Below are 13,443 nucleotides of genomic sequence, written 5' to 3' on the forward strand. Positions count from 1 at the left end.
TTCATAGTGGAATATTATTTCAATTCAGTTTTCTCTCTCAAGTCACAATAAAATAGTGCCAATGGCCTTGTAACACACAGTCTTACCTTTTGACAGAGTAGCAAGATAACTGAAATGCTCAGAAGCCCTGGGTTCACGGAAGAAGCAAAATAGCGCATTGTTTCTTAAAGACGACCAGAAGCAATTTGGTACAACAAAGGGGAGAAAAATGAGAAATCTGAGGCTAATTATTTCATTGGGAAAGGTTGTCCTCAGACACTTGGAGGGCAAAAGGAGACTTCATTTTAATTACTTCTCTGTATTACCTCTTACTTTCTTATGTGAAGAGGAGAACAGAAAAAAAAAATGAATTACGGTGGATTTTCTTTTTTTAATTAAACTGTGTTAGTTTCTGGTGGCATTTTGATTGCTTACAACTCAGAGTGTTTTTCCATTTCCTTTTTGTACAGAATTGGGGCTTGTAAAGCAGATGAGTCAGCCACCCATGAATGGCTAAAAAAGTGGTCATCTGTCTGTGGGCAGACTTATTGGAAAATTAGAGTTTTAATTAGCTGCAGAAATAGAAATTAAGCCTACTCAGTCCAGCTGAGTGGTTTAGTATGCAGGCAATTTTGAAAAAGTGGAATATTATCTCAATTCAGTTTTCTATGCCTTGATTTTTCTGTATAAAGCATATTGATGTATACCATGATATTTAAAGTGATTGTTTGTAAGGTGGTATTTTGCCCAAGAATCACAAATAAATGTACCACTTTATGTAGTAGCCAAGTTCTTAAAATTCAGAGTCTAAGTCAACTCTTATTTTTATTTAGGCTATGTGATCATCCCTCAGTATCTTTGGGGGTTGTGATTCCAGGACCCACTGCAGATACCAAAATCTTTGGTGGTTCAGATTCCACACATAAAATGGTGCAGTATTTGCACAGCTTATGTACACTACCTAGTACAATGAAATACCGTACACATTGTTTAGGGAATAGTGACAAAAATAACTGTCCACGGTCAGCACAGAAACAATTTTTAAGAATATCTTTGATCTTCACTTGGCTGAATCCATCGATTGATCTGCAGATACAGAGAGCCCACCGTGTTGTTTTTTGAGGATTCCTTCTAATTCCGGTTGGTCTTCAGTTGGCAACTATCAGTTTTCCAGTCAGAATACACTAAAGTATTTGATTCTTGACGCACCCCCAGGCTTTGAGTCTCCCGGCTGGACCCGAGATGCCTGAGATCAGAGGCAAGTCATCCCCAGTGGGGTCTGATTCCTTCAAGAGCCCTGCACAAAGAAAGAATTGTCTTAAGTCATTTTAAAAATAAACAAAAGAAATGCCAGAACTAAATTAAATACCTTACCTCACCTTAGAGTTAGTTATCATATCATCATTATTATTGATTATTACTATTATTACTGCTCTTCATTCCTTAGGAAGAGCATCATTTTATTTCATCCGGAGGTTATCTCTGCTGCAAATAGGTATAATTGGAGCTATGGAAATACCTAGTAATGTAGGGATAGTTACTATTGATAGAACATTTCCTATTTTCCTTGAATCATAATATATATCTTTAGTTCTTTCAATAGCCTTTAAAGTTAACCATTTCTTAACAGATAAGTAAACTGAGGCTATGTTTTAGAAATTTCCATTTCATTCAGTATCATATTTCTTAAAATTCATTCATAATGATATATGCAGGCTTTAAATAATTTCATTTGTTACAGAGGTTTTTCCAGGAGAAATACTTACAAATCACCACGTGAAATGGCTGTGGTGGCCCTGGATTGTCATTACAGTGTGTCTGTAATTGGAAGGCTGAGGCAGCAAGATCACGGGTTGTTTGAGGCCTTCTGAGGCTATTAGTGAATTCAAAGTCTACCTGAGTTAAGTAGAGAAACCCTGTTTCAAAAAAATTAAGAAAAAAACAAATCAGTACATAAAAAGAGCCTGAAGAATTAGTATAACACAACTGGCATTTGTTGCTTTCAGCTTTAAAATTTCAATGAACTCTGAGATAGGAATGGTTCAATTTCAATATCGTATTGACAGTACTAATTAACCCACTAAGAAGAAATCAAAGGGAAACCAAAAATCTTAGAACTGAAAACATTACCGGAGTTTTCAGAATGTTTTTAAAATATCATTCATAAAATGATTTATAAGTTTAAATTCACTTATCAAGGAAAAATCATTGCATGCAAATAATCAAAACCTTCAGTTTGATAGAAAAGTCTCAGTAAAGAATACAGGAATGGAGGAAAGTAATGAAGAGTGAAATCAATCTCAAGGAGAAAAACAAAATAAATAACCAGGAATTTTTTTAAAAATTAATTCTTTTGGAAGATAAATAAGGTGGATAAAATTCCAAGACTTAATTTTTTCAACATGGTATGGAAAACAAAGGAAGACATATAGTGCTTTCTTTCACTGGTTCGCTCTTCTGCCAGGGAGCAGAGGCCACCCTCTGCCATCCAAGTGCTAACAAACCTGACCGCCTTGAGTCTTCCGGGGCTTTTCCTAGTTTTAGCAGTTGGTTTCTTAAAAGTATCCAACCCCTTCCTTTAGGAAGAGTGAGGAAGAATGAACCAACAGGGTGAAGAATATGGATGGATTATATTTCTATCATTATAGTACCAATTGCATTTCTGTTGCCTCTATTTAGAACATTATAATTTTAAACAAAATAAGCACATGGCCAGTTATGCATGGGTCCTCCAGGAGAAGCTGTGATCAAAGAATGTTGCAGAGCACATCTGGTGTCTTCGGAGCCTGTGAATATAGTAAAGGACTTGTTCTTCCTTAGTGGGGATTAAGCCGAAGGCCTTCACACTGAGCTACATCGTCAGCCCTTTTTTATTTTTTATTTTAAGATGGGGGTCTCATTAAGTTGCCCAGCCTGGGCTTGAACTTTCAATCCTCCTCCCTCAAGCTCTCAAAGTGGTGGGATTTCAGGAAGGTGCTATTGGACCCAGTTCAGGACAACCTTTTAAGAACTAGTTTTGAAAAGAATTAATGAGGAGTGGTTGGCTGCCATGGTACTGTCAGGACCATAATGAATTCAGGTTTTTAAAAATGTGCTCAGTGTCTAAGAAAGTTCTACTTAAAATACTACGACTCTGGAAATACATTCTTATCTGTAACTGTACCAACTCTATTTGTGACAAGATTATATTTCATTTTGGCAGAGGACTAACAAGGAGGAAATCAACTTAAATTTTAGTAGGCAGAATCTGTATCCCAAGGGAGAGCGTTATGGTCTTCTGTAACTTTAGGGTTATGAGAGAGGAAAATAAGCACTGCAGGAACATTGTGCTGTCTTCTTTCTGAACGCTCTTTGAGAAAAGGGCATTCTCACCTGTGAGTCAAATGGATCAAAAAAAGACAAGTAAAGGACTGGGAGATATTCCAATTCTTAGATGCTGCAGTTTATTCACGGACAGATATGCACTTTTTCTCATCACCTTAAATCCTAAGCCTAGAAAAACTAAAATGAAGGATTAACGCATAGGTCACAATGGAATATTTTGCCCCTGAACTAAGACACTGGGACACAGCGGAGTGAACGACTTGGGGGCAGATATTCAATCCAGTCACCCATGATTATGCAGGTATCCACTACCTGGCCAGCTGAACAGAGCTACTGGCCTCTGGTGATTGGCAGAATCTTTCTTTCTCAAATAATAGACAATATTTTCCAAGACTGAATTGTAATGAGTTAAGTCTGATGCTTTTTTTTTTAATTCTAAGAAACAGAATCAATTAATCAGTTTATTCAGTTATTTATGGAACACATCAGTATTGGGCATCTCAGTATCTATAACTAGTTGCTGAAGGTATAAATCTATATAAGTCAGTTCTGGCCCTTGAAGAACTTATGCAAAGAGGAAACTTCATGTAAACCAATTATTGAAGTTCACACAGATAAGTGCTATAATGGGTATATGCAGAAAGTACTCTGGAAACAAAACAAAGTAGAGGTTGCTATTTCCTTTAGAGCTCATGTTTTAATTTTTATCTGGAAAGGATGAGTAGAGAATGAATGAGGACTGGGGATGTAGCTCAGTGGTATAAGCATCTGCCTGGCAAGTGGAAGGTCTTGAGTTCATTTCCCGGTAAAACAAAACAAAAACAAAAACAAAAACAAAAAAAAGAACTGAGAATGAGTGAAAATAGCCTCAAAGTAAAAAAATTGGCTTTTTAAGGGTTTTATGCATATTTTATTTAATCATTATACAGGAGTAAAGAAGTATCTATTTTCCCTCATTATATAACCAGAAATGTCCCTCAGACAGTTGAAAACTCTGAATGGTCATTTAGCACCGCTCTACATGAAGTGTGCTTAACAAAACACATGCGACTAGAAAGTGTTTGGGGATATCTAAAGCACCTAATAATACTTTAAATTGAAAGCCTGGTCTTTTTAATGTACTCTACAATTTTTAACCTCTGGATCAAGAAGACAGCCCTGCCAACCCCCTCTTCTGAAAACTCAGATGTTCTGGCTGAGTGTGCAGAAATAGCTTCATTTCCCTTTAGTCTTTCCCAATTTCTTCTGGGAACATTAGGTTATGACCCAGCCCCGAGAAGAAGGATAATTGTGCTTATTGTCAAAGCTCCCTGCGTTACCAGGAAGCCGGATGATCGGGTGCTGCTTTGGGTTGTGAAGGTATCCTCTGAGCATCGCAATCAGATAAGAGGGGCAGAGTCAATCTTCTCAGAGGGGTGCAGCTTGTGCCGGCATATGTCTTAGAGATGAAATCAGTGCTGTCAGAACAGAGAGAGTTCCTGGCATCTGTTTCACCAAGATAGTTGGGTCTCCTCCCTGCTTACCTTGGACTGGTCTAAATCTTGCTCGTCCTAGACGATCAGTCCAAATGGAAAAAAATGCAGCTTAGCCAACATATATCTTCCTTTCTTCTACTTTTTCTCTTTTCCTTACCTCAAGTGTTATCCCTTGTATTTAGCCAAACACACAATAATTCCCTGTCCCTATGTATGTGCAAAAACAGGAAAATATCTTGCTCTGTGCTTTTTCTAATTGTTCCTTAAACAGTCATACATATGGAGACCCTGAGTCACTTGGGAAAGGGAGTCACATTTTTACTTCCAAGATCAGTTAGTGGAACAGCCAGAATAGAATTTCATAGGCATCAGATCTTATTTTGACTGACATGGAAAGGGGAAAATTACTTGCTAGGATAAATGTGCTTTAATATTAAACATGCACTTTTATTTAAAATGATGCCAGCAAATTCTTGCCTTCTACATTTATGAGTTCCAAGTTTTGCCAATGATTACAGCCCTGGGAAATATTATTACTAATAAGTGGCTCTTTTTTTTTCTTTTTTTGTAAAACTTGCCAACCTTATCTTCTTACACATGAGGGATATTGGGTTGCTGAGGGAAAGCTGCTTGGAGCCTTCTTCAAGGTATGTGAGCTCCTTGCACAGCCAAACCACGCTACTCACTCTGTCTGTATAGCACACTGCACTCCTCCTTCTAGAGCTGGCTGGCACTCAGTGAGCTTTCTGGATGGTTCGAGGAATGTTAGCTCTTGGTAAAAGCTTCTCTACCAAACCAAAATAGATAGGTGCCTATTTATACTACTACCATAAGCCCAGTATTAATCATATAGCAATATGTAAAGTGTTGAGTATTTTTGTTAGGTTGGTAAAACGGTATCCATTTTTATATTTCTTTCTTTCATAGGGATATATTTTTCCCAAGATCAGATGTCACAATAATAAAAATGCATTTGCCTTCTTGATTTGGGGAGATGCTGGTATTTCACAAGTGCAGAAGTAGACAATAACTCTGGTGGGTACAGAAAGTTACATGCACTGTTGATGAGCTCTATGATCAGGGACAGTGGCCAGGAAGGGTCCTTTTAAGAACCCAGTGCTGTGTGATGCTTCCATGTGAAACCCTGGTGCTTTTAGTTGCTACAGCACAGTTGGAGAACTTTGGACTTTCTGTAATGGAGAGGGAGATGATTTGGCACATGGGAAATCATAAACTATCACAAGTTTCTGCATGGCATAGAATTTGGGGCTTCCCAGGGATTCCCAACAAAGGGGACTAAGGTAGAGCCAGAACAATAGGAAGAATAGGGCAAATATATGCAGAAAACCTGCCTCTTCTTGAGCTAGCAAGCAGGCTGGGAATACAGGGGCTCTCAGGGAGAGAACAGAATTTCTTTTAAAAGCAAAACAAAAGAGTTCTCTCTCCTGCCAAGAACAGATTCTGCATAGGGCATTAAAGGAAAGAAAGCTGGTAAGAAGGTCGCAGAACCTTTCATGACAAAGTCACTTTCGCATCATCTAAACCCGGGAAAATGAATCCATGTCCCACTGCACTCCAGAGTTGGGATGCTGCTGGACTGGTATGAAACTAGCTGTGTGCAGAGGCTGTACTGGAAGTGGGGAGTGCTGCACTCAGCCCGTCTCAGGTCCTGGGAGCAGCTCTGTGCTGGGGTCAGTTCCCACATCATCCATTTTTGTACAGTTGGTCCCCTTTTCCCTAATCCAATCGCTAGTTCTTCCTGAAGGCTCTACTAGTGACAGCCTGGCACTGACTCATCCGTTTGATAAATGGGTTGAGATAGAGGGGAGGATGGATGGTATCCAAGCTGCAAGTGGACATTGATGCACGGGATGCTAGTTCTATAACATGATGGTGCTTTTCTCCTCCAGGACCTCCAGCTAAGTATGGAGGTGAAAATTTAGTCAGGAGTAATAATTGCAGGAGTACTCTGGGGAAATGTCCATGCTATCAGACAAGTGGGCATGGTTTCCAAGGAGTCCAACAGTGACTTTTTTCCTCCTTTTATGAAAGGGGGCTTGGGGGCTGGGGATTTTGCTCAGTGGCACAGCGCCTGCCTGGCAAGTGCAAGGTCGTGAGTTCGATTCCCAGTACCGGAAAAACAAACAAACAAACAAACAAAAAAAAAATTAAAGGGAGCAAATGCCTAGGGTGAAGTCGACTGTCAGGTTGTTCTTCCTCAGAGCTTCCACCCTGCCAAGTCACTGGGCTTCCACAGCAGGTGTGGGCAATAGGAGGACATGTAGGACGTGCCTGCCAGGGTGGATAATAAAGATTTGGTTTAGATTCTGACAACCAGAGGCCATAGTTTATACTGAGTGTAACCAGGGCACCTCTCCCAGTAATCACCTAGCATCTTTGGGCGTGGGGTCAGGAGTGTGAGGGGCCCACAAACTGCCCCTGCACGTGTGGTGGCAGGGTTTTAGGGAGTGAGGAACTTCTTTGAAGTACCTCTGGGACCACCTGAGTCCACATCTCTGAGGAGACTAGGACAAAACATGTCTCTACAACACAGAGAAATCAGGGAGACGGAAACCACAATTTCATTTTTTCTAACTTCTTTGGATCTTGTGCTAATCATTGCACATAATCACAACAGTAACATCTGAGTTTTCTCCAGTTCTCTCTTTGATGACAGTGTCACCCTGTAACTACCTTAAAGTTCTCTGAAAGAGGGGATGAAATGCTGCCAGTGAAACGTCTCCTACATCTGCTGAATGAAGTTAAGCTCATGGCAGTGGTTAATATTCAAACATTGAATTAATGGAGTTCAGCTTGGAGGTGGCATCTGTGAAAACACATTTATTGCTTGTCCTCTGCGTCACTGTGATTTGTGTGTGTGTGTGTGTGTGTGTGTGTGTGTGTGTTTCCTTATTTTCTCACAGACTTCCTGCGCTGTTTAGGGTTGGTTGTGATGTGTTACCGAGAAGCTCTCCTTTCCATAAACACAGACGAGCTGGGCAGAGGCAGACACTTTTTAGACCCTGTTTCCCACCGCAGTGTCTTGAACAGGAGCACTGTCTCCTGAGAAGTGTACAAGGAGGAAGGAGATGCCAACAAGAAAACTTCTGGGACATTGCAGTTGTTTTTAGGAGGAATACCCAAACACCGTTCCGCTCCTTCTATTTTTCTTTCATTTTCTAAAACTAGGTTCTGAGTCCTTATTGGGATTTCAGAAAGCAAGCCAGTGTGCCTGAGCCCTCGCTCCATTACCATGGTACCCCAGAGCCGATCCTGAGGGTCCTGAGCTGAATGTGAGATGGGCTTTCTCAGAAGCTTCTCATGCTAACACTGCATGCGGCGCTCACGTGACTCGTCGACTCCATCCGGAGCTCCTTGCTTAAAAGAGAATGCGCATTCACAAAGTCCAAATGGATTATATCTCAGTGGGGGCTTTTGGTCAGGGCTCCGGAGTCCCTAGGGTAAAGCTAGGGGCTCAGTTTCTCCGAAAGATACTCCTACTGTGGGAAGGTCTCTGTGGGTTGGCTTTTAGAAGAATATGCCTTTTCTCTTCCTTTCCTCGCCTTCAGACTGGCAAATATACTGCAAAGGCTGATTTCTAAAGTGGAGCCTCACATCTTTTATTGAGCTCTGCCTGTGCCGTGCTTAAAAACTTCTTTCATTCCATGTTCAAAATGCTAATATGTGGCATCATTGTTCCAGATTATCATATTGAGTAAGCCAGTTAAGTCCTCGTTTCTTCGACCCCACCTCATTTCTCTGGCCACTGCTCGCTTTTCCCCACTTCCCCTGGTGTCTCATAGATTTCAAAGAAATTCCTTTCTCCTCATTTTGTTGGAGTTCGTGGGAACTAACAGTAGGTGGCAGTAAAGCGTCAAACTCAAAGGGCTTTTAGGGGCTCTCTCAGCAAGCCGAGTAAGAAAAGTATTTGGGAGAAATCAGACTGTACAAGCTAATGATCAAACAGTGCTATTTTCTGAAAGGCAAAATATATGTAGATAGAAGAGGCCCTTTAAAAAATAAACAGTGTATTTTAAGCCCAGTTCACAGGAGGATCATCAGTGTATGCATTTAGGCAGGAGAATCTTAAAGACTAGGAAGGAAGGAGAAGGAAGAGAATTGATAGAAATTTATCTCAAATGAAGGGCTCACCAAAGCAGCCCTCTGCTGTATGTTCAGGGATTTATTTCCTTACCTCCTCCCAAATGCCCATCTCTGCCTCTTTCCTTGCAGCTCCTCCCTGCCATATCCTCCCTGCTGTTGGTGGTGATATTACCTTTCAGGCTGGCAGCCCCGAATGGATTGGTGACCACGTGACTAGAGAGCGTGCTTGTCTTTCTCTCCTCTCAATGCCGCTCTGTGTGGCTGCTGCAACTTTCATCTCACTCACTCTTTCTCGCTTGCTCTCTTTCACTGTACATGCTTTGTTCATTGTCTTAAGAGATATTCACAATCAGAGGCAGCAGAAACAAAGAGGATTATTTAGTGGACGGGGAGTCTCAGTGCCAAGGGAATCCTGGTTCTGTTTTACCTCATTAGAGATACTTTGGGTCCACAGTGATGGTAGCGAGGATGTCACTTAGATCCAAGGTCTTGCAATTTCTCCTTCCAGCTCTCAGAAGGATGAGGAGGCCTGGGACCAAACAGTACTTGCCGTTGAGTGAAGTGTGAGCAAGGAAAGCTAGTGCTCAGAGATCCTATCTCTAGCTCTGCTTCCCAAGCACGTTAAATCACCCCCAGGCTCATATGATTTCAGTGAACACTCCTGTCCCTCAGCAGTGTCCGGCCCAGGCTGAATTTGAGGAGCATTACTTCGTCAAGGTAGAGAGAAGAAAAACAAAGCAGTGATACAGATTCGACAGCAGTGATACAGATTCCGGAAATGTGTCTGGAAAGGGTGCCCATTAGGAAATAGGTTTTCACTTGGAACTTCTCAGGGAGTTCACAGAGAACCAACAAATGTCTTAGGCTAGGAGCAGGGTGACCAGCCTGTGGTGAGAGTGTTCCTCTTACCACAGGAGCAAGAGTGTTAGCACATAAGGGGGCAGTTGTTTTACTACAAGAAGACTGGAGTCCACCAGGGTGTGAAAAATCTAGATGTGAAGACCCTAGGGAACTCTCAGAGGTGTAGTACAGAGAGGGAAAAAGAAATAGAATAAAAATGACAGAAGGGAGAAGGAAAGAACGTTCACAGTTGGTATACAGCCAGATCCCAGTGGGTCCTCCTCCTCTTGAATAGGATGGGTGAGCACTGTGTGCTCATAGAAAGTGATACGTTTCTGGGGTCTATACCACAAAATCTGAGAGGCAAACAGGAAAGACCGGCATAAAAAAGGAAAATTAACAAAAAGCATACATGGGGTTTCTCTCAGTGTGAGGATTTTCATTCGTTTTCCTTTTTTATGTATACCTTTTCTCTTTATTTTCTAGATTTCAGGATGAAGGCCATGGTAAATGTAATTGTTCACTTTTAGAGTATTGGGCAGAGTATGGAGGTAGCACAGCTCCCAGTTTATCCTAGCATCCCTCTTTTGTATTTTGTTATAATTGCATGGTGGTAACCAAGAACAAAGGAACCTTATTTCTTTGGCCAGGTCTGTGAATTGTTATGGGTATCACACAACTCTGCTACCACATCCACAATGTATTGTCAGAGAGAAATAGTGCACTGCTGAACAGACCGCACTCTGAGAGTTACCTGGGGTTTTCTGCTGAATATTTTCAGGATATGAATTTCCATTCTACTGCCTCACACTGTTCTTAATACTCATCCTGCATGTTTATTTTAAGCTCAATTCTATGTGATGACCCCATCCCTTGGCCAATTCCCCACCAGGTGACAGTTTAGAAGTGCTCAGTAGAGGATCTATATGTTGGGGATGTTGGGAAGGGAGACAGATGCTCATCTATGGACAGTTCACTTCAAAAAGTAATACACACCTGCGGATGGGTTCCCAAAATTCAGCCAATCTATCCTTTGTCTTTAAGAAAGACTCAGAAGGATAATCCATTGGGAATCCCATTCGTCTCCAAGGGTGGGAGTTAGGTACACATTCTGAGGAAGGACCAAGTAGATTGCTATGTATAATAATACTTTATAGAAAGTAATGTTTTGTTTTTCCAGAGATTCTCTTACGTCCAAGTTTCAGTGAATAACTTATTTTGGGGAGTGTTGTCTTCACTTAAAAGGAAACATATAAAAATTCTATAAAATAGGGTTATCAGTGGAATAGGGAGCTTTCATCAGCAAATCCTCCAACCAAGACTCACAAAGGAGTAATCCAAACTAGAAAATGCAAAAAGACCTCCACAAAGCACATAATTGAATAGATGTGTGCATAAACTAGTTGTTTCTTAGTATGACTATTTTTATTCTATTTTTAAAGTTAATTTTTAAATAAAATTTATCACACTATGTTTTCAAAGACACAACATGGAAAGGTGAAATATAGTGAATTAACTTACGCATTACTCTACACAGTCTTCTTTGTGTGTGAGAGAACACAATATATACACTTTGCATTTTTCAAGAGTACAGTATTTTGTTATTAATGACACGCTGTACAATAGCTCTTGTGAACTTATTTTCATTTAATTATAATTTTGTATTCTTTGACTAACATCTCTCTAACCTCCCTTCTGCCTCTACCAGCCAAGCGTCTGATAACTTCTATTCTGTTTCCATGAGATCACCTTTTGTAGAATTCACATATGAGTGAGATCCTAAGATGTTTGTCTTTCTGTGCCTGGCTTATTTCACATAACGTAATACCCTCCAGGGCTCACTCAAGTCACAAATGGCAGGATTTCTTTTCTTTTTATAACTGAATAATGTATATACGTTTTCTTTATCCATTTTTCTATTGATGGACACTTAGACTGATTCTGTATCTTGGCTATTATAAATAGTGCTATAATAGACATGAAAGTGCAGATGTCTCTCTGACATACTGATTCCAGCACCACTGGATAAAGACCCAGTGCTGTAGGAGGATTGCTGGATAGTGTATTAGTTGCCTTTTTAATATTTTGAAGCATATCCGTACTGTTTCTGTAATGACTATACTAATTTACATTTGAACCAGCAGTATATAAAGGATCACTTTTCTCTATGTATTTTCCAGTGTTTGTTGTCTTTTGTCTTTTGATAATAGCTATTCTAACAGAACTAAAATGCTGTTTCAGTGAGATTTGATTTACATTTCCCTGATGACTGATGATGCTGAGCATTTCTTCATATACTTGCTGGTCATTTGTATGTCTTCTTTTTGGAAATGTATATTCAGATTTTTACCTATTTTTTAGTCAGGTGATTGTGTTTTTACTAATAAAGTTCCTTATATATTTTGAACATTAATGCCTTATTAGATGTGTAGTTTGCAAATTTCTTCCTCCTATTCTGTGTGTTGTCTTTTCGCTCTGATTATTTCTTCCCTTGTAGTGCAGCAACTTTTTAGTTTAATATAAGTACATTTGTCTATTTTCCCATGTGTTGCCTGTGATTTTGAAAGCACACCAAAAATAATTGCTCAGAGCAATTGCATGGAGATTTTCAGCAGTACTTTCTTCTGGTACCTTCCTAGTTTTCAGGTATTAGATCCATTTTAGTGTACTTTTACAATAACTTTGTATTTGACCTATAGAAATTGTACACATTTATGGGATACCTAGCTGGATTTTGCACATGATGTTAGAGAAAGGTCCTATTTCATTTTTTTGCATACGTTGCTTATTAAAGAGGTTGTTTGTTACTAAAACAGTAGGCAGAAACTGTGTGGATTTATTTCTGTGTTTTTTATTCTGTTCCATTTCTGACTCGATGTTTCTGTTTTTTTTTTTTTTTTTTTTTTTTGTTTTTCTCTGGTACCGGGAACCGAACTCACGACTTTGCGCTTGCCAGGCAGGCGCTTTTTGCCGCTGAGCTAAATCCCCAGCCCCGATGTTTCTGTTTTTATACCACTGCCACTTTTGCTTACTTGTGCTTTGAAGTATATTTTGAAGTGAAGTAATCTGATGCCTCTGCTTTAGTCACTGGAGCTTTCTCCAGCTCCTATAGTTTTGTAATTAAGATGTCTCAGCTGTGTGAGGTCTTTTGTGTTTCTATATAAATTTTAGGATTGTTTTCACCTGTTTCCGTGAAGAGTCTCCTTGGTGTTTGGGTAGGAATTGCATCAAATCAGTAGATCACTTTAGGGATTATGGATATTTTAATAAAATGGATTCTTTAAGTCCATGAACACAGGATGCTTTTCTGTTTATTGTGTCTTCTTTTGTTTCTTTCATGAATGTTTTCATGTGGATATATTTATAGCTACTTATTTCCCCTTAATCTTTTCCGAGCACACGGTGATAGAATGGGGAAAATTGTCAAAATTTTTCTACAATACACTAGTTCTGTGACTGGGCAAAACTGTGCTTTCTCCAGCTCCTATAGTTTTGTAATTATTTCTTGGTCATTACATTTCTTCTTCAAGTTTATGGTTTTTCTCCGGTACCGGGAACCGAACTCACGACCTTGCGCTTGCCAGGCAGGCGCTTTGCCGCTGAGCTAAATCCCCAGCCCCTTCTTCTTCAAGTTTATGGTTCACAAATGTTTCCTTTTCTGTTCATCCTTCCCTTCCTTTCCCTTCCCTTCCCTTCCCTTCCCTTCCCTTCCCTTCCCTTC

General features: G+C 40.0%; 1 protein-coding gene and 1 long non-coding RNA gene across 2 annotated transcripts in view; one reads left to right on the top strand and one right to left on the bottom strand.

Annotated features, from left to right (window-relative positions):
• The window catches only part of Dgki (diacylglycerol kinase, iota), a 421,640-nt gene that overhangs the window by 359,845 nt on the left and 48,352 nt on the right, over positions 1–13,443 (top strand).
• Positions 830–4,979, bottom strand: LOC106146757. Its single transcript, XR_001231332.1, has 3 exons — positions 4,827–4,979; positions 1,746–1,895; positions 830–1,276 (listed from the first exon to the last, which is right to left on the bottom strand). It is a non-coding gene; the product is annotated as an uncharacterized LOC106146757 (long non-coding RNA).

The sequence above is a fragment of the Chinchilla lanigera genome, unplaced genomic scaffold (genome assembly GCF_000276665.1).
Source record: "Chinchilla lanigera isolate Chin_1 unplaced genomic scaffold, ChiLan1.0 scaffold00093, whole genome shotgun sequence".
Taxonomy (NCBI): Eukaryota; Metazoa; Chordata; class Mammalia; order Rodentia; family Chinchillidae; genus Chinchilla; species Chinchilla lanigera.